We start from the raw sequence: 22,542 nt of genomic DNA, 5'->3' as shown, positions 1-22,542 counted from the left end.
TCATTTCTTGGTCTCACTCCACAATTTTTGCCTCACATTTCCCTCCAGTTTTGCATTAATGATTCCTTGATATCATAGAATGTGTCATATCAAATGATTCTTTCTTTTAGTCAAGTTGGGTCACAAGCTTTTTTTCTACCCACTTCTATTCAGTACCTCCTCATTAGTTACATGAGCTACCCATCTAATCTTCAGGATTCTTCTGTAGCACCACATTTCGAAAGCTTCTATTCTCTTCTTTGAACTGCTTATGGCCTGCGTTTCACTTCCATACAATGTTACACTCCAGAGAAATACCTTCAGAAAAGACTTCCTAATGCTTAAATTTATATTCAATGTTAACTTTATCTCTTGAACTTCAGCCATTGTGTCTCCATTATATGTCCTCTTTTCTTCAGCCATCATCTGTTATTTTACAGCAAAACTCGCCTATTAGTTTTGTAGAGTGTAGAATGTACGTTATTCATCTCATAACATACAGTTACAAATCAAAGCTTTTTGTACTGGAGACACATCAAATTAAAAATATATGGTTATAATAGTTTTTAGACATGAAAAATTTAACAAGAACATATATAACACTTATGGTCATTTTGCAGCTTGCAATACAATTTATACAATATATTAACAATTTATTACACAATACATAATCTTTATTGTTTCTTTTCTTTTCAAGTTGCCAAACTGTCCTGCATGAATTCTTCAATTGAATAGCAACATTTTTCGACTAGTGTATTAAATAACAATTATTTTAGTGGGTCAAATTCAATATTTAACAGATTTGTGTTATTTAATTTATTGTAAATTTTTAATCCCATGTACAATGGTGTTTGAGTGTAAAATTTTAAATTATGAGAGGGAAGTTTGAAAATATCTGTGACAAGTACTGTAATTGTGACTGAAATGAAAATTTTCAAGTGAGTTTTGATTTTTATATATGAAAATAAAAATTTTGTAGATGTACAGAGAAGGAATGGTTAGTATTTTTAAATAATGGACAACAAGATGTTCTTTTTTGGACTACAAACATGTTTCTTATGATGTGTTAGTAATCTTGGGCTGTTCATAGAGTTTCCCCAGAAAATTATTCCATATCAAATTATAGTCTTAAAGTAGCTGTGGTACACTATCTTCCTGGTGCCCATAAGGGTGGAACCAGATAAGATATTCATCGCATAAGTTAGGCTGTTTAGTTAGTTTGCTAAGAAGCCTACATATGCCGTGCAGTTTAAATTTTTGTCAAGATTTAGACCTAGGAATTTTACATAACTTGCTTCAGTCATTTCCTGATCGCTGTGCACTATTTTTGTGGGAGATGCTGATGATGTTTTAGCACTGAACTGCACTAATTGTGTTTTTGTGACATTGAGTTTTAATCCATTTTGCTGTAGTGTCTCATTTCCTAATCGAATTCCCTCAGTATTGCCCAATTTAATTCAACTACATTCCATTACCCTTTTTTGCTTTTGTTAAAGCTCACCTTATATTTTCCTTTCAAGTCACTGTCCATTGCGTTCTACTGCACGTCAAAGTCTTTTGCTGTCTTGGACAGAATTAGTGTCATCATCAGATATCAAACCTTTTATTTCTTGTTTCTGAACATTAATTCCCTCTTCAAATTTTTCTTTGGCTTCCTATATTGCTTGCTCATTCTACAGACTGAATAACATTGGGGGTAGGCTGCACTCATGTCTAACTTCCTTCTCAACTACTACATATCTTACCCGAAGATGGCTGCTACCAATTTTTCCATTCCTCTCTAAATAAGTCAGTATTTTGCAACCTTTTCGTAATGTAGTAATATGATTGAAGTTTCTGACAATGAGAAGGATTGATCTGTCTGTGCTTTAAAGAAATTTTTTATAGCCAAGATCATGTTCAAAACTGTTTTTATTGACTGATTTCAATGACAGGTAAGGCTGTCATCTTCAAATCTCTAAAATTGTTTTTGGTTGTACGTCATGTTCCATTGTGCAGTCATAACTCATGCCAAGTTAACATATTAGTGGAGAGGTTTGTCAAAAATATCAATAACATTACAAACAGGTTTGTCACAAGTGAACAAGTGACAGACTGTTTGTAAACCTGTGTGGAACGTGCAATATACTCTCCATTAAAGTACAGATTGTACATAAAGTCTGGGAACACTTTAAATTATTTATTGCACAAGAACTAAACATTGTACAGGTGTCATACATATTGCATTTTGAAGAGAAACTCTGAAAGTTTTTTTTACAAACATTCGATATGCGGACCATAAGTAACCCGGCAGACATCAATACAATAATCGAATTCTTGCCATACCCATCCCAACATGGCATTGTTGACTGTAGTAGTCGCTTCCCGTATTCTCTCCCAGAGCTCTGCTATGTCACGTTGTAGAGGCGGTACACACACCAGATCTTTAATGTGTCCCCACAGAGAAAATCACACGAATTGAGATCTGGTGGTTGGGGAGGCCATTTAATGAAACAGCAGTCCCCTCCTGTAGCAGGCCGATCCATTGATGCAGCAGCTCCATGTTCAGTAACCACAAACTTCACAATGAAAATGGAGTGGAGCCCTATCTTGCTGAAAGATGAACGGAAAGTGCGTTTGCATTTGAGGCATCAGCCATTGCTGCAACATGTCCAAGTAGGAATATCCAGTGACAGTGCTCTCATGAACAAGAATGGCCCATACAGTTTTTGACGTGACAAGGACAAAAAACATTTACCTTTGCGGATGATGATGATGATGATGATGATGATGATGATGATGATGATGAAGTCCCATACTCCTTGACAGAGCATAGGGGAACAAGAATCACACTCAAATTCAATACATTCGTGTGGATGCTTTGTACCCCAGATTCGACAATTATGCCTGTTCACTTTCCCATAAGTGTGAAAAGTGGCTTCGTCGCTAAAAATTGAGCAATCAACAACGCCGTCCTCACCCTCATTGAGTTGTTGCAACTGTGATGAAAACTCAAAATGCTTGTCTTTGTCATCGTCATTGAGCTTCTGCACTAGCTCCAATTTAAATGGTTTCATAGACAGCTTCTGCCGCAGGTTTTCCGCACTATCATTGGAGCTAATTCGAATTCACGGGATGCGTGATGCACCGATTTCTTTGGACTCATTATGAATGTCTGTCATACACGCTCCACATGCACTTCACTCACATTGGAACGCCCGCTTCTTTTTGCTGGGCATTAGCAACCCATCGTAATGAATTTGTGGGCCAGTGGTAAATGACCTTCCTAGTTGGTGGCTTCTTTCTGTACTTGGTTCTAAACATCTGTTGAACAGCTGTAGCACACGTGTTTTTGTCGATCTCCAGTACACAGAAAGCTTGCTCTGCACCTGAACTTGCCATGTTTGTGACTAGCGCTGACTAATGGCAAATTACCAAACTACACTGTGGCGGTATACATGGACGGAGGGGGGAAAAAAAAAAAAAAACCTTTCAGGGTTTCTCTTCAAAATGACATATGTATGATATCTGTACAATGTTTGGTACTACTTGCAATAAATAATTGAAAATGTTCCCAGACTTAATGTACACCCTGTATTAATGTGGCATCAGTAATGAATGCCCAGTAAAAACTTGTCAATAAAAAACAGTTTTGAACATGGTCTTGGCTATAAAGTTTTCTTTAATGAAGCAATCGATTAGTAATATTCACACAAGACAGCACCTAATTTCTTTAGAATTGGAATTATAGCTTATTTCATGAAGTCTCACGGTATTTCTTCTGTCTCATATATCTTGCACATGGGTGGAATAGTTTTATCATGATGGATTCTCCCACGCGTATCAGCAGTTCTGAGGGAGTGTCATGTGCTCCAGGGGCCTTGCTTGAGCTTTAGTCATTCAGTGCTCTGTCAAATTCTTCTCACAGTAGCCTATGGCCCATCTCATCTTCATCTACTTCCTCTTCTCTTTCTATTAACTGGCTTCAAGTTCATTTCCCTTGTATAGTCCCTCTACACATTCCTTCCACCTTTCCTTTCTTTGGTTATACTGGTTTGCCATCTGAGCTGTTAATGTTCATACAGCTGCTTCTCTTTTCTCCCAAGATCTCTTTAATTGTCCTGTAGGTGGCATCTCTCTTTCTGCTAGTTATACTCATGTCCATGGACTTACATTTGTCCTCTGGCCGTTCCTCCTTAGCCATTTTGCGTTCCTTGTCAGTCTCATGTTTTAAAAATTTGTTTCCGTTACACCTGCTTCATTTGCTGCATTTTTATATTTTCTCTTTTCATCAATTAAATTCAGTATCTCCTGTGATATCCAAGAATTTGTATTAGACCTTGTCTTTTTGCCTATATGATCTTCTCCTGCCTTCACTACTTCATCTCTCAAAGCTACCTACTCGTCTTCTACTGTATTCCTTTCCCCTGTTTTGGTAGGATGTTGCCTAATATGCCCTTTGAAACTCTCAATAACCCCTGATTCTTTCAACATATCCAGGTCCTCTCTCTTTAATTTCCTACCTTTTTGCAAATTCTTCAGATTTGATCTACAGCTCATAACCAATAAATTGTGGTCAGAGTCCACATCTGTCTCTGGAAGTGTCTTATGGTTTAAAATCTGGTTCCAAAATCTCTGTTTGACCATTACATAATCAACCTGAAACCTTTCAGTGCCTCCAGGTCTCTTCTATGTATACAAACTTTATTCATGGTTCTTAAACTAAGTGTTAGCGATGATTCAGTTATGCTCTGTGCAAAATTCTACCAGGTTGCTTCCTCTTTCATTCATTTTCCTCGGTCCATATTCTCCTACTATATTCCTTTCAATTCCTTTCCCTACTTCTGAATTCCAGGCAACCATCAAAATTAAATTTTCCTTTTCGCTAACTATACAAATAATTTATTTTATCTTGTCATACGCTCTTTCAGTCTCTGCGTAACTTGTTGGATGTAAACTTGAATTACTGTGGAGAGTGTCGGCTTTGTCTATCGTGGCTACAATAATGTGTCCACTGTGGTGCTCACAGTAGCTTACCTGCATTCCTGTTTTTTTTTTTTTATTCATTACTGGATCTACACCTGCATTACGTCTATTTGATTTTTGTATTTCTAATGTTATATTCACCTGACCAGAAGTCTTGTTCCTCTTCGCTAATTCCCATTGTATCTAACTTCAACCTATTTGTTTCCTTTTTCAAATTTTCTATCTTACCTTCAGAGATCTAACATTCCACACTCCGATTTGAAGAATGTCAGTTTTGATTCTTGTGATGACGACATTCTCTTGAGTAGCCCCATGAGGAAACTTGAATGGGGGCAATTTTACCTCTGAAATATTGTGCCCAAGAGGAAGCCATCATCATTTAACCATGTGGTAGAGCTCCTTGTCCTTGGGAAAAGTACTGGCTATAGTTTCCACGCACTTTCAGCCGTTTGCAGTACTGACACAGCAGGGCCATGTTGGCCAATGTTACAAACAAATCAGTCAGTCACTCAGATTGTGGCCCATGCAACTAATAAAAAGGCTACTGCCCTTCTTCGGAAACCACATGTTTGTCTGGCCTCTCCAAAGAAATCTCTCCATTTTAGTTGCATCTGTGGTACAGCTATCTGTATTGTTGAGGCTTGCAAGTCACCCTACCTCTGCAATGTGTGTGGTTCATGAAGCAGTAGTTGAACATTGTGGCCATTAAGGACCCAGCGTTTTTAGTGTGTCGGATATAACAAATGCAGTTGCAGAAGGAGCAGCTGAGACAGTAGCTACAATAACAATAGTTGCAACAGCAGTTGCACAAACAACAGGAGCAAATGCAGGAGCTCATCAATTTGCTGGCCATGCAGTGGTGAGGTGAGTGGAGGCGGCACAGCCTCCACACCTCTGCTGGACACATTTGCAGGTTTTGATGATACCATGGAAACATGGGAAAATTATTTAGTCCATTTTAAGATGTACTGTCAGGCAATGTACATCATTGAGTCTGTGGATTGGAATGTTTTTATATTGTTGTGGAGTACTAGTTTGTGTGAAGGACAGCCCCTAATAGTTATGAAAAAGTACAATATGCAGGATTGTGTCAATTACTAAGCACTACTAAGGTGAGAAAACACACGTGTTAGCTGACTGTGTACAGTTGAATCAATATCGTAAGTGTCCCAGGCAATGGTATGCATTTGGATAGCTGACTTACAGGGATTAGTGCATAGATGCAATTTTAAATGCAAACATTACAGCACGTCCTATGTAAACTCCCTAATCTGCAATACAGTGATGTGGCTAATGCCAGACATGGCTGTACGGACTAAAGTGATAGTGCATTCAGATCTTATGCCAGAGGAAGCAGCATGAACTGGAGAATCAGAGGAGTTGATTGCTGCAGCACAAAATGTGTTTTCCAATGATTGGCACGTAGCAAACCAACTTGAAAGGACACACCAGTGCGATTAGTCCCAGACAGACGCTATTCAGGCTTTAGCGATCGTGTTGTCAATGTGGCTGGACAGGTGTAGTAATGAAATGGGTACTCTGGCATCTTGGTGCAGATCTGCTACAGAGGTGGGGGCCTCACCAGACCGCTGTTGGTCTTCATGGCATTAGCCTTCCATTGAGTTCACACCATATGCAGAGTGCTGTCCTTTTACGGCACTGGACTTGCAGTCTTTCCCAGATTACACGAGAGGAGGCAGTGCTCTTATTTCTTTGCAACTTGTCAAGCTTTACATATGCCATGCAGTTGTGTGCAAAAAGCATCAGAGAGCTGTGCTGCAGGATGATGTCCCCATGTTTTCAATTGAGTCCACAAGCATGTCAGTAGCTGGTTGTTTCAATTACACACATGGGCCTCGACCAGTCTGATCAATGTAGATACATATCACTGACTGGGATGCCCCCCCCCCCCCCCCCTTCCCAATACTGCTCTCAGCTCCAACTGCTTTCTGATAGTAGGCAGCCGACTCTCTTACATGGACAACTACTAGTCACAGCTAAATACAAGAATATAGAACACCAGCTCATGCTTTTAGTTGTAAATCCATAATTGTTAGAAAACATTTCATACTTAATGCTTTCATTATTTTTGGCTTCGAAGCAGTCAATAAAGTTAACTTATCTGTCATTTCAGAACTTGGAAACATTGCTCCAATCATTCAATCAACGTTTTGGTAAGTATCTGGGTAATTTCAAGGCCCAAAATTACATTGAATTGATTGACAATTCCTAGGTTCTGTCCAGCCTGCCTCATGCCTTTTGCTATGCAAAGTAAAGTGGAGGTGGAACTTGACAGACGCCAGAACCTTGGGGTGGTGTCACTGGCTTCATCAAGCCAGTGTGCCACCCCCACAGTAATCATCCAGAAATCCAGAGATGATGTTAGACTTTGCAGCGATTTCAAGCACATGATCAGCACACAAAGTGAAATAACTGTTTCTCCATACCATGTCAAGTTGTTAGCTAAGTTGGCTAATAATCAGAATTTCCAGAATTGACCTCAGATATATGTACTTTCAACTGCCATTGGACACAGCAATGTCCAGACATGAAAGTGCTAGAGGAATGTCGTAGGAGGTCGTCAGGCACTTCGTTGCCAGCAGTAGGAGGAGCCCAGGGCATTGAATCAACTTCAGAAGAAGGAACAGCCTTGACTGTGGGCTTCCGGCTTAAGGCACAAGGAATATTGGGTGTGGCTCATGGAGTGCAGTCGCCAAACGGGCAGGGGAGCAGCCAAGCCTGGAAAATGAGACACATGCAAGGCTGTCATCAAGAAGAGACAGTGAAGACACTGAAGGCAGCAAGACCTGGTACATCCAGGCCTTGCAGCAAAAGTTCCATGACTGGAGAATATGCTGTGAAGGGAAATCTGGGGAAGGAGGGGAGCACGTCAGATGACTGCCCCAAAAGAAGTCTTGTGGTGGTGCCGGACGGGTTTCCACAGAAGGCAGAGTGTGCTTCATGCAGTTGGCTGTTAGAAAAGAAGATGAAAACATGATGCACAAGGAGCTGGCAGGTCTTACGGTGCAAGAACCTGGTGGAGGCCTTGGTGCAAGGAGCTGGTTGAGTAGGTGGTGCCTGCTGAACTGTCAGTGCCGGATGAGCTGGTGGCAGTAGATGAGCTGGTTGCCCTGGGGCAGGAGCACCAGGGCTGGCTGGCACTGGGTCCTACAGGGGGCAGGGTAGCTAGGGCTGCATCACAAGAGGTGGTGCTGGAACGATTGTGCGAGAGCCATTGAGGCCATAGGGCTGGAGATGGCCAGGAGAGAAACAGCAGGAAGAGCAGAAACTTGAAGGAGGCAAGCCAGTGTGTCAAGGAAGGTGAGCCATGAGTCCGAGGCATTGTCGAACTCTGGAGGATGTGGAGGCAGTAGAAACGAGTCCTGGGCAGGAGGAACATCGGGATGGGTGAGGCACCATAACAGAAATTCAGTGGTGCAGAGGAAATGCCATTCACAATGTTGAAGCTGTGCTGTCCTGTCCTTAACACATGAGGGTCACCTCCAAATGATGCTGGGTCAGATAGAGAACATACTGGGTCAAACAGTGCAACTGCTGACCTTGTAACTGGCCAAGCTGCAGGAGTGATAGTTCTGGTGTGGAAGAAGTCATGGCAAGAGCACGAGTGAGTCCAGAGATGAAAACATGAAAGAGGGTTCAGTAATGACAGGAAGCAAGAGAAGGGGCCAGACACAGTGAATCAGTACAAGGAAGGAAGCTGTGCCAGACAGAAGCAAGGTTAGACTGAAACAAGGCAAAACATTTGGTTACTGTAAAGAAACATTGCTGTAGATAAAGTCTATATAGGCTGCACTAGTGGTGTCTTAGACCCTGACTGGTGGTGTTGCACTCTGATGAAAATACCTGCAGACTTCTGATGTCGAGCGTTGAGACTGGAACTTGCACTGACTAGCAAGCTGCTTGGAGATGCTCTGTAAAGGCTGCCCAATGGTGGAATACCAGGAAGTTGTCTAATATCACTTGAATTATGGAGGTGAGTTAGTGTTGGCTGTATCTGATAGATGCGGCACCATCACAAACTTCAGTGACTGTTCGGACAAGATGAACGGCAGTTGAGTCGCACTCTTCTTGACAGGGAGGCAACCTAAGGCACTGCTGTGTGGCATTTTTTGGATCGTAAGGCGCCCCCGCCAGCCAGATGCTAGAATTAGGGTATTGCAGTCGTTTTCAGGGAAACTAAATTACTGTATGAAGTTCTTTCATGGGCAGCTCACGTTTGTTACCCATAGAATCAGCTTCTTAAGAAAGGGATGAAGTTTGAGTGATCAGAGATGTGTCATTCGGCATTCCAGGAACTGAAGCAACACTTCCATTCTGCTTTGCATTTGGCCAAGTTCATCCCCAGTGAGCCTTTGATTCTTGCCACAGATGCATCCCAATGCAGCATCAGAGCCATGCTCTCTCACAGAACTCCAAATGGCTCAAAACAGTCTGTTGCATTCACATCAAAGACTTTGTTGGCAGCACAGAGAAATTATTCTCAGGTTGAGGAGGAGACACTCGTGATAATATAGAATGTAAGAAAGTTCCATGTGTTCTTTTATGGCACTAAGTTTCACCTTCTTACAGATCATAAGCCACTCATCTTCATGTTTGGTCCCCAAACAACACACTCGGACAGAAAAGCGCAGCACTGGGCCTGGTTTCTGAGTAATTCTCTTATGATACATCACTGCATGCAAATTCAGTTGGTTTGTCATGGTTACCAGCAGGTCCTGACATCAACTTTGATAAGCAGGAGGCAGTCTGTCATAGACTGGACCAGAACCTTCAGGAGATGCTACACAAATTTCTGTTGGCAGTATGGAAAGTCGTGGCAGCTACAAGTGAGGGTCCACTCCTGCACAGAGTAATTACAGTGGTTCAGCAGATGGCTGGAACATTTTCTCATGAGTTCAGACCTTGAGCTCTTAATGTATTTCAGAATTTGCGATATGCTCAACATCATCAATGGTGTCCTGCTGTCAGCAGTGGAAGATTGGACTGCTGTGTTGTTACTACACCATCGTTATGATGATGCATTCTGATTTTACATGAATCCCATTGGGGGGTGTTGTAAATGAAAGCATTGGCCCTTCGACACATCTATTAGCCAGCATTTAATTCCACCGACAAGCATGTGGTGTGTGCCTGTTCAGAGTGCACCCAAAACCAGGCACCTCCATCACAAAGATTTTCTCCAGAGCACCCGTGGAACTGGGTGCTCATGGATTTCACTGGTTTCATCTAAGGGTCCATGTGGTATTAGACGCCTCGTCTAATTTTCCATGTGTTGCTAGGTTGTCCTCCATGTCGAATGCTACAATTCAGTCCTTAGCTGCCATTTTCGCTATTGAGGGTATGCTACTCACCCTGGTCTCAGACAATGGTCAGAGGAATGTGAAGCATTCTGCCACCAGAGTGAAATTCAGCACCTGACCACACGTCAGTCTGAATGGCATCACATATAGGGGTCGAGCACTAGTAAAGACATTCAAATCACAATTAAAGGAAACAGCCTCAGCATTGCCTAGACATGATGCGTACTGAGCAACTCCAATAAGTGGCTGAGGTGTTGCACAGCTGTCAGTGTTGCAGTGTCTTTGACCAATTGTGCCTGAGGGCTTGCCCCTCTGGCACATGGACCACGTCTGGGTGTTGGCAAGGTTTCACTTTCTGGGCACGCACATTCAGGTAGACACCGGAGTGGATGTATGGCATCATGGTGGGATATAAGGGGCAATAACTTTATATTGTTGCAGTGTGTCAGCAGCACCTGATAGGCCACACTAAGCAGCTATGCTTGCATCAGACTGAGCAATGGACACCACAACTCAGACATACAAGAGACATTTATGCAGGTGGGATGGATTAACTAACCTGAGCTCCAAAGCACTGAGTGACACCCACAGATGTTTCCAGTCTCCCTGCCATGCACTGCCTGCTGTATAATTTGTGCCCTTGACCAGTGATATCCACCACATAGGAGAACTGTTTGCCTGGGGTGGACCTGATGGAGATGGAGTATATCCCTCCATCATCACAGCAGTTGGCTGTGGTTGCTGCCCAGTCCTCATTAGCTCTTGACCACTAGCCTCCAGTGCAGCATCAACCTGTCACCATCCCCAGCATTGCCCATGATGTCCCAGCAGAGAGCACCCAGGAGGAACCCCTGTGGAGATCCTTGTTGTTGCTTAGGCAGTGCTGCTGGAGTCAGCTGCTTATTACCACTAATCTTGATTCTTGTTTACTTCAGCCTATACTCATTTGCATTTGTGTGTGAATACTTCTTGCTGTAGCACTCCGTAAGTTCCCTGTTCATCCCAGATAGTGCTTTCAGACTCGCTGCTCCCCAGTTTGGTTGACACTCGGTGTTTGTTCAAGGGAAACCATGAGTCATGGTGCTCCGCACTCATTACGAGCATTTTTAGGTATGCTATCATCTTGCTTTGTGAGTTACAACAGTAATCAATGTAATGACAACATATACTAAATCTGGAGCTGCATAAATGTGAGAGATATCATAAGTGCAAGCTGAGAAAGGCTGTGTGATAAGAACACTATGACATGTTGGAACCAATAAAAAAGGGTGCTATTGGTGACTGACTTCTGAGCAGAATTTTGTTGCTTTAAACTCTTTTTAACTGAGAAAAAAGTCACATAAATTCAAACCACTTTCCAAAGTAGTCCTACAAAATCAACTTGTGGGGTTTCATTAAGGACAACGTTTATGCACAAATGCCACCACAGAACCTAGAAAAGTTGAAGAACCTGATCTGTACTGCCATAACATCAGTGATGGACATACTTACGTAAGTATGGGAGGAATTTTAAGTATCAGTGTGATACGTTTGTGTCACTGTTTGAGGACACATTGAACATCTGTAATATAAACTTGAGAGATTTGTAAATATATGTCCCAAGTTTTGTAGTTGTATGTCGTACAGTTTAATAAATATATGTGTTTGAAATATGTATCTCAAACAGTGGAAACACCAGATTGAAATATCAGCAATATAAAGAAAAAATAGATTGCTACTCACCATGAAGATGACACACTGAGTTGCAGATAGGCACAGTGACAAAGAAGTTACACATTAGCTTTCAGCCAAAATCTTCTTCAGAAAAGGAAACACACACACACACACACACACACACATTCATTCTCACAAACAAGCATGCCTCATGTACAGCTGACTGTCATCTCCATCTGTGCAGACTAGATTGCAACTATCATGTAGAATGGAAACAGCAGTCCAGAGGGGGAGGGAAAGAGAAGGGATAGCAGGGGATGAGGGGGGGGGGGAGAGAGAGAGAGAGAGAGAGAGAGAGAGAGAGAGAGAGAGAAGTGCTATCTGTTCAAGTGGGTGGGGACTAGGCTGCCAACAGTTGTAGTGCTGGGGGCAGAGGGACAGGGAGATGGGGATGAGTGGTTGGAGGAGGGATATGGGGAGTGCAAGAGGAGGGAAATGGGTTAGGTCAGGTGTGTTGTCAGAGAGCACACAAAGAGGATGAGGGGATGAAAGTAGGGAGGAGGTAATAGGGCGGAGGGGGGTGGCTACTCAATGGAGGGTGTGAGGGATAGTAAGTTATCATAGTTTGAGGCTGGCATAATTTCAGATGCAGGGAATGTGTTGTAAGGAAAACTCCCTCTGCACAGTTAAGAGAAACTGGAGGTGGAGGGAAGGATCCAGATGGTTCTAATAATGAAGCAGCCAGTGAAATCAAGCATTCTGTGATAATGGTTCAAATGGCTCTGAGCACTATGGGACTTAACTTCTAAGGTCATCAGTCCCCTAGAACTTAGAAATACTTAAACCTAACTAACCTAAGGACATCACACACATCCATGCCCGAGGCAGGATTCGAACCTGTGACCGTAGCGGTCGCGCGGTTCCAGACTGTAGCACCCAGAACCGCTCGGCCATGCCGGCCGGCAAGCATTCTGTCTTCAGCTTTTATGTTGTGCCATAGGGTGGTCTATTTTGCTCTTGGCCTCAGTTTAATGGTAGCCGTTCATCCTGGTGGGCAGCCAACTGGTAGTCATACCAATATAAAAAGCTTTACAATGATTGCAGCAGAGCTGGTGTATGACGTGGCTGCTTCGCAGGTGACCCAGCCTCTGATGGAGTACGATAAGCCTGTGACAGGACTGGAATAGGAAGTGCTGGATGGTTGGATTTGGATTGGGCAGGTCTTGCATCTGGGTCCTCCACAACAATATAATCCCTGTGGCAAAGGATTGGGATTGGGAGTGGCATAGGGATGGACTAGGATGTTGTGTTGCTTGAAAGTGCTACAAAACACGACTTTAGGAGAGGTGGGAAGGATCTCGGGTAGGATGTCCTTCATTTCAGGAACTGATGACAGATAATCAATGCCCTGACAAAGGATGTGGTTGAGTTGTTCCAGTCTGGGATGGTACTGGGTGATGAAGGGAGCACTTCTTTGTAGCTGGTTCTTTTGGATAATGGGAGGACTGGACATGTGCGGGGAAATGACAAGGGAGATCTCGTCGTGGACTAGGTCTGGTGGTCTGGTGGTGGTGCCTGTCTGTGAAGGCCTTGGTGAGACTCCCGGTTGGAAAAGAAAGTTCTTGTCTCTGGAGATATGCTGCCCCTGGGTGGCCGGGCTGTATGGGAGGGATTTTTTGGTGCAGAAGGGATGATAGCTTTCTGGATGCAGGTACTGTTGGTGAGTTTAGTGTGAACAGGGGTGTGGATGGAGCCAAGAGAGAGGAGGTCAACATCAAAGGAGGTGGCATGTTGGGTTGAGGAGGACCAGGTGAAGCAGATGGGATAGAAGGTACTGAGATTGTGAAGGAATGAGGATAGGATGTCTTGGCCATGAGTCCAGATCATAAAGATAGCATTAATGAACCAAAATCACACTAGAAGTTTGGCATTTTAGAGGCTGGGACGGTCTCCTCTAGGTGTCCCATGAACAGGTTGACATAGGAGGGTGCCATGTAGATGCCCATGGCTGTGCCATGGATTTATTCGTATACTTTCCCTTCAAAGGAGAAGTAGTTGTGATTTAGGATAAAGATAGTAACGTGTATGAGGAATGAGATAGTGTCTTTGGAGTCTGAAAGATGTTGGGAAAGGTAGTGTTTACGAGTGGTAATACCGTGGGCATGAGGGATGTTGGTGTATAGGGAAGAGGCATCAACAGTGAGGAGTTTGGATTGAGTAGGTAAAAGAGAGGGGATAGTGGGGAGTCAATGAAGGAAGTGGTGGGTGTCTTTCACATGGGAGGCTAGATTATGGGGATTTGGTTGGAAGTGCTGGCCAGTAATTCTTTCATTAGGGGCTCAATATCAAGCTACAATAGAATGTCCAGGATTGTTATGTTTGTTGATTTTGGTGAGCATGTAGAAGGGGGGTACGTGAGGTGTCAGGGGTGAGGAGGGAAATGGATTCAGAGGAGAGGAAGGGATAGGAAGGAGAAGGAAGGGAAGGGAATACATATATTCTTTTGGAACCCTCTGTATTGCGATCAACTAGTCACATTTATGTAGATGTCACCATTCTTACAATGCGAACAGCGTGTGCTATTGTATAACATGATGGAAGATTTCTTGAGATTCCTAGAGCAGTATTGTGGAATTTTGCTAGCACTATCAACAAACATCCGTGATTTATTTTCAAAGAATATTCTTAAGAATGTATTTTATTTACTAGCGATTCATCAAGAACATTCACACATTTAATCACACTATGTAAGCATGGAAGTAGTTGCCAGTTCCCTTTTGACACGGCCGTAGTTACGACCGCTCACAACAGCCTCTGAAAGACTACACTGGTGCAAATCTGCAACACACCGGATAACTTTAAACTAAGAGGTTTAACAATTTTCACAAGCACACAAACTATGCATCCCCGGTAGGAGGGATGGAAATGGTACAAAACACTAACAATTAAAATATTAACCTTGCCACCGAAGGTGCAATTTGATTTTAACTTCTAAGGAAAGTTTTACGGTGAAAGGGTGGCAACTTTATACACTAAAATGATCATTTAAATAAAAGCCCATGAAATGCAATCTTATATAAACTTCTACAAGGTTGGTCAAACAATAGTTAAGATGCTCTACAGTACACAGATACCGCTTCTCAAGATCATAGGCAATAATATCAGAGTTTCCAAAGATCAAAACATATTTTAGGTATTAGGCCGTTACCCTCCAAGCAATAAATTCATTAACAAACCAAATCCGACAAACATGACAGAGGCAGCTACTAACGTATGGTAGATTGATTGGCAGATTACTGAACAACCCGAACCACAGGTTGCTCTAACCCGCCCCTACTCCACAAGGGAAAAACGGACCACCCAATTTATAAGCAGCCACCTTCCCGTGGGTGGGCAAACGGAGAAGAATGGTCGGACAACCCCATAGCAAAACAGGTGGTGACCTCACCAAGAAAACAAGTAGAATTTAACAAGAGTAAACCAAAAACCATATCACCAATCATTTAACTTCTAATAAACTGCGATTTCTTGAGAAGACCTGGTGCAGCACCCCTAAATCGCTCTTCCGAACCGTCCGCTGCCAGTCGCTTCAACGGACGCAGGAAGGCGTGCCGATCTCCCGTCTCAAGGCATCGCAGCTCGCACTGGCCAGACTGATGTGGGTTGACTCCTGTTGCTCTCATGTCGACCGTGAAGTCACTACCCCTCGCTATATGCCGCGGCCCACTGTACTCACGTGGCGACCTCACATACGCCGACACTCAAGGTGGACAAGTTATCTTGTGTCTCAGTGCGCGACCGACCAACCGATCGATCCAACTGCCAATGACCATTGCCTGAGCAACTTGAGCAGACTGGCGGCCTAACGCGCAGACTCAGATGCGGGAACTAAGCCCCGACCGGGCGACCACTCGCTGAGTTCTCTTACTGGCGGAGTGGAAAGACTCTCATTTTGCTGGCTTTAAAGGTTGATCCGAACGACAGACAGGCACTAACAGCTGAACAAATGTGGATGAGAGACAGACTAGCAAGCTGGGGACGAGAGACTGACCCAGACTGACCAACTGTCGAGCTTATAGCACCCCTTAAATGCACGTGAACAGGCAACTTTCCCCTTTCCCACCAGAGGGAGACACCAAAGCTGCGATTGCCAGAGCGGCACCACCGCCAGAAACGGAGGGCGACTGCTTCACACTACGCGCTGCGGCACACTCTTCAAAACAGCAATTTTTTCCAAGGCTCAGTCAGGCCACTGTTATTAACTTTGTGGACATTCTGAGTTACTAAGTGTGTCCCATAATGCATACTATGTTTTTTCAAGTGATGCATTTTTACAAAATCATAATGTCTCTGTTAATTAGTACACTTTGTATGAAACTGTGATTTGTTGAGCATCTATTTAAAATTTTATTTATATCCAACATATCTCAGTGTGATAGAAATTTTGCAGCCAGTTTTTGTCCACTATGCTCCCCTGGGCTCCCTGATACCAAAATGAAAAAATGCACAATGTTTCTAAATCTCTCTCTTGGCATTGTGTCACAAAGAAGTCTGGTCCCCTGCCTTTTGATCACAAGCTACGAACATCTGTTCCTTTGGCATAAAAAGAATCATAGACATGCAAAATTTCAATAAACGCATCTATCTCAGAAAGACAAGCAAGTCAACTGTTGTTTCCAAATTGCCTATGGGTGTCTGTCTCTGTGTTTCTTTTCACAAGTGGTGCTGGTCCTGTTATCTGGCTTTTGTAGTCTTCCAGGTGCATAAAAAATATGATTCAATGTCTCCCATTCTGTTCCATCTTTTCTGAATTTGGAATGATCCTCAAGAAATGGTGAAAGTAATACCTCTTTATCCCTACCTTCCTCTGTTGCATCGGATGTCAGCCCTTCCTGAATGATATGATGGTTTTGATGGAAGCATTAATCTTGCTGCTATTAAGATTGGTGTAACATCTCTGGACATATCATAATTACTTTCACTTGAGTCATCACAATATGGACTACAATCATCACAGCTAGTTTCTACTTGTCTTTCAGTTTCACTGCCTTTGAAATGTTGCTCTGAAATTTGCTGCAGATATTCTAAGTATTCCATTAGTTTCTTGTCTGACAACTTATGAATCCTTTTCAATCTCTCAATCATGATTAACACACAACTGAGTACTTTAGATATAGCAAGACACATTAATCAGCTCAGAAACTTGAGGACGTATCATGACAATCAAGTCATGCAAAACTGAGCATTTGCATTTCTCTAATGAACTTCTTGAGTGCGAGGTTGCAAGTTCAATCTTTAGTAAGGCTCATTTGAAAGTGCTGTTTTAACAGTTATGACAGGAAAAATATTAGTGCTAATGACTCACCATATGCATCAGGAAGGCGACAGAAAATGAGTGTCTGAGACAGTGCAGAGATAAACCTTCTACGGGTTGTATATAATACACTTCACAAGATGCACATTGTCGACATTCAAGAAATGTTCAAAACAAATCGTTAACTTACACCGTGAACACCAAATGAAAAATGGTGCACCACAGTGATCACAAAGATTCGTGCTATCAAGATCAAAGGTGAGCTCCTTGGGAGTTACAAATTGTGCACAACATTAGCTAGGTATCCACTGCTAAAGAATGGCTACATAGAATCGTAGTGGTGAAACAGGGTGATGAAAACTGATGGAATGTGATGGCATGCAGCTGAAAGTGAGATAGTCTGTCATGGAGCTTGTGAAACTAACTACGCTTTAAGGTGTAGCTACTGATAGCACAATAATATGTTTTATAGGCACAGAAAAAACAAACATTCAGAGACTCAATTTGTTCAGTGTTGCCAAGTGGTATGAATTGCAATGTCACACACTTGTCAGGAGGGATAGTAGTTTGCTCTAAAGGGACCAGCCACTGAAAAAATAATAATAATAAAAAAAAATCAGCACAATAAATAAGTCTTCAGCTAATTTATCATACATAAGAGCAGTTGGCATAATTTTATATGACCATGGATCTTGATACAACCAACTTGGGTACCTCTAATTTCCAGGGTTCTTTTCATTTGCATTTCCTCCTCAAATACTGCTTCGTTAGAGCTGAAAACAAATTCGTTACTGAACTATGAGATAAAATTGTTTATCTCATCTAGAAATATTCAGGCCGATTCTGCAGTTGACAATTTGTTTGAAATTACCAATTCTGTAGCACTGTTTGAAGTTATGCAACCATCCCCTGCTTCCCTTGAAATCAATGTAATCTGTGTTGTGTGCAATTTGATGTGCGTAATGTAGTAGGTCATTATCACACACATCTTGTAAATTGTATCGAGCATCCTTGAAATGTGTGAACACCAGTTTTTGTAACAAGTGTGCTTTGTCCTCCCTTCAATATCCATAGGTTTAATTATGCACTACACTGCCGTATTGCTGCGGACTTATTCGAAATCTGTTCACAATTGTTTTTTTAATGTGCTGCAGATGATCTTACATGTATGTAATTATGTTTAGTACTCACTCTGTGGACCACAATTGTCCTTTACTATGTTTCACTGGAGACAGGAATTGTGGTTTTCTGTCTGACAAGGAAGGTGAACTAAATGGCTCGACATCTTTCTCAGTACCAACTTCACTTGTTAAGCATGTATCGTCATCACTGTACTCCTCGTGTTCATTGTCTGCACAGTCGAGCATACATGACTCCATACATTCCACTCACTCATCTTGCAGAAATGCTAGTATTTCATCTGCCACTTCTTTCTCACTCTGCAAAATTCCTTGGGCTCTTTTCTGATGAAATGTCAACTTTGGCATCTGTTGTTCTGGATATAATACGATGTTTGCTTTGTTTATCGTTGCCATTGTTCTGCTTTGTATCTCCACTACTATAGCATTGTTGTGAGTTACTTTTCAATAAAGCAATAAAAGTACACTCTGTAGCCTCGTGCTGTGCTCACCATTGAATACTTCCTGTCACAGCCCCTGTGTTGTCACTGGCAGCCAATATTGTGGTTGCATGGTAGACAGTAAGTGGGGTGTTGAATGCTGTAAATATCACTGGCTTTTTGTAGCTTTGCACTGAAGGGGCTCCTTGTAAGACAAATTTGGTGCAAAAAGAAACATTAAGTGAGAAAAATGACCACTGATGTGGTTCTGAATATACAATAAGAAATAAAAGCAGTTAGTATAGTTAAATGTGTGTAATTTCTACAGTGAAACCACTGTTGAAAATGAATAAAAGTCACACAATTTCAAAGTTTCACAGAAACAAGTATTCTTGTTACAGATAGACACAATTTCAAAATGGTCACTTTAACCACTTCTGCAATTCTATTGTTAGGAGTAACCTCTTTGCTGATATTGCGGGTATCTGTAATAAAATACTATCTGAGAAAGCAGAAGAAATATCCACTGAGATCTTGATAAGATATTACAAAATTGACTACTTGCAAATGTTCAGAGATGTGAAACTGTGCACTTCATGCACACAAATGTAATACGCAATGAATACAATACCAGTAAATCACAATTGGAATCAGTCAAATCATACAAATACTTTAGCATGTTATTTTAGGAGGATATGAATGGTCACATAGGTTCAGTCAAACACTTGGACAACCTATCATAGAATATTACTCAGTTTTGTGGGACCCATACCAAATAGGAATGACAAGAGATTTTGAATGTATTTCAAGGACAGCAAAAATTGCCACATGTAAGTTTGATTTGTGGTGGAGTATGATTTAAATGCTGAAAACTGTGAAATGGCAGACATTTGACAAAAGATATCAACTATCCTGGGAAAGTCTATATATGAAGCTTTAAGGACCAGTATTAAGTGAGAAATCTAAGAATATACCACAACCCTCTTTTGATTGCTATTGTAGGAACTACAAAAGCAACATTAGCTCAATTACAGTGTGCACAGAGGCTTTTAAGTAGCCATTCTCCTCATATTCAATATATGAATAGAATGGGAAGAAGAACTAAATGTGAATTTCCTCCTTTCTAGAAGGTCAAGTCAAGTATAACAGGCATTGTTAATTGTGGCTGTTGCACTTCTTGGCAGCGGAATTGCAGCACATCAAGTCATGTAGTGCAAAGAACTGCTGAAAACACACTGACAGAAAAAAAATCGCAGCTCCAAAAAATAATTAATCTAGAGTAATGAAATTTTGGGAATACATTTGTCTAGATAACATATTTAAGTGATTATCATTACAAGATCACAGGCTAATGTAAACATGAGATAAATCATTCCAAATGTGAAATGCTGGCACGTTAATAACCAGTGTACCCACCAGAATGTCAAGTGCATGCATGCAAGCGTGCGTGCATTGTGTTGTACAGGTGTTGGATATCAATTTGTTGGCTGGAGTTCCATGCCTGTTTTACGTGTCAGTCAATACAGGGACAGTTAATGCTGTTTGTGGATGGCACTGGAGTTGTCTGATGATGTCCCAAATGTACTCGATTGGGAGGTAGATTTGGCTATCGAACAGGCCAAGGTAACATGTCGACACTCTATACTAGAGCATGTTGGGTTACAACAGCAATATGTGGATGGGCTTTATCCTGTTGGAGACACCCCCTGGAATGCTGTTCATGAATGGCAGCCCAACAGGTTGACTCACCAGATTGAATACAAATTTGCAGTCAGGGTGCGTGGGATAACCATGAGAGTAGTCCAGCTGTCTTACAAAATTTCACTCCAGACCATAACACCAGCTGTAGGTCCAGTGTGTTTAGCACAAAGACAGGTTGGTTTCAAGCCCTCAACCAGCCTCCTCCTAACCAACACAAGGGCATCACTCGCACCTTGACAGAACCAGCTTTCACCAGCAAAACATAACAGACCTCAACTCTGCCCTCCAATGAGCTCTCAATCGGCAGTGGCTTGGGATCAGTGGAATTCATGCTAAATGGTGTCTGGTTAAGAGCTGTCTTTGAAGTAACCAATTTGTAACAGTTCATTATGGCACTGTAGTGGCAACTGTTGCTCTGATTGCTGCTGCAGGTGCAGTACAACATGCCAGAGCCTCACACTGAAAATGACAGTTATCCCTCTCAGTAGTGTCATGTGGCTTTCCGGAACCTGGTTTTCTTGTACTGTACAGTATCATGATCACTGTTGCTAGCAGTTATGTACAGTACAGTAGCTACATTGCTGCCAGGTCTTTCTGCAATATCATAGAAGGAACATCCAGCTTCTCATAGCCCTATTACATGACCTCTTTCAAACTCAGTGAGGTGTTGATAATGGCGTCTTTGTCACCCTAAAGGTATTCCTGACTAACATCAACTCACCACGATGAATCTCAAAGGTAACAAACATTCATGATCATTACAATGTGTATTTTAAGCAAACCTGATTTGCATCCTTATAGTGGTACAGTGTAATACAACTGGTGCAAAACTGGAATATATACCATCTTTCAGATATAGAAACATGCCTACCAACTTTCATTTATGCTGTATGACTCCTTCTTGGTGTTGCAATTTTTTTTATTTTCGGTGTTTTTAAATTGGTGCACATATACTTCAATAACATTGTTGCGGGTAATGAAACTTGCTTCATTTATATATTGCTTCAAACAAGTCATTAAACAAGATGCTTGTGCCTGTATGTGTGTGTGTGTGTGTGTGTGTGTGTGTGTGTGTGTGTTGTGTACATAATTCCGCATAGTCAGCGCGTACACAAATTTCCCACTAGAGCGCGCCCTGCTAAGCACAACAGTGCAGGCGCAGCGCTCGTCCGTCTCCGCACTACGAGATGGCGCTGCCTTAGAGACGGACCAAATTCTGCTTCCACCGATCCACGTATTAATATGTAACGCAGCCAATGAGATTGCTGCTAACATAGAACCTTTTCTCCTCGCGGATCACACTCGGGCAGTGATACCTGAATGCACGAGGTAATATAACGAGTGTACAGACCTCTGATTAGTCAGTCTGCATTTGTCTGTACCAGTCTACAATTAGTCTGTACCAGTCTATAGTCAAGTTACAGTCTGTGCCTAATACGATTATCATATTCCTGTACATAGCCATGAAGATAAATGAATAGACACTTTGTCAAGTATCAGAGATATCTGAGAATAAGATTAACGTACCAAGGCCAAGGGAACTTCAGATTGTCAATTGTAAATATCATCCAGAATCAAGTTATGTAAGGTTTATGCTTGTTATTATTTTAACAAATGTGTGTAAAAATTAATCAAGTTCTGTTTAAAGTTGGTCACCGTCAATCTGCTACTCTAAGCGTGAAAATGGCATTTCTTTCGTCTGACCTAACGGCAGAAGATAAACACGCCACAATAAGACCACGAGACATATTGCTGAGACTCGCCTACTTCGTTAGAGCGACTAGTCAAATAATCTGATGGTGTGTGTACCGAAGGTCTTACAGTATGCACACCACAGAGTGAGTGTGTGTGTGTGTGTGTGTGTGTGTGTGTGTGTGTGTGTGTGTGTGTGTGTGTTTGAGTGTGTTTGAGTGGAGACTTGACAGAAAGCAGAGAAATTTTATGTAGATAAAGAGCCTGTGCAGGCGTAGAATCTTGTATGTGTATAGCTCAGAAAAATGAAAGAAAAAAACCTCTGGAGTGAGTGATTTTGGGAGAATAAGAGCTGTACT

The 22,542-nt window shown here is 42.0% G+C and overlaps 1 protein-coding gene across 3 annotated transcripts in view; it reads left to right on the top strand.

Moving 5' to 3' along the window:
* Positions 1–22,542, top strand: part of LOC126457908 (ankyrin repeat domain-containing protein 39-like) — a 164,817-nt gene that overhangs the window by 12,268 nt on the left and 130,007 nt on the right. Inside the window, exon 2 of one of the 3 annotated variants that reach the window (XM_050094589.1) lies at positions 7,079–7,118. The exons of the other annotated variants lie outside the window; for them this stretch is intronic. The gene's annotated coding sequence lies outside the window, so the exon portion shown is untranslated. The remainder of the gene's footprint in view (positions 1–7,078; positions 7,119–22,542) is intronic. 3 annotated transcript variants of the gene reach the window in all.

The sequence above is a fragment of the Schistocerca serialis genome, chromosome 2 (genome assembly GCF_023864345.2).
Source record: "Schistocerca serialis cubense isolate TAMUIC-IGC-003099 chromosome 2, iqSchSeri2.2, whole genome shotgun sequence".
NCBI classification, from domain to species: domain Eukaryota; kingdom Metazoa; phylum Arthropoda; class Insecta; order Orthoptera; family Acrididae; genus Schistocerca; species Schistocerca serialis.
Note: the sequence above shows the minus strand (reverse complement) of the source record. Positions and strands in the feature narration are given on the sequence as shown.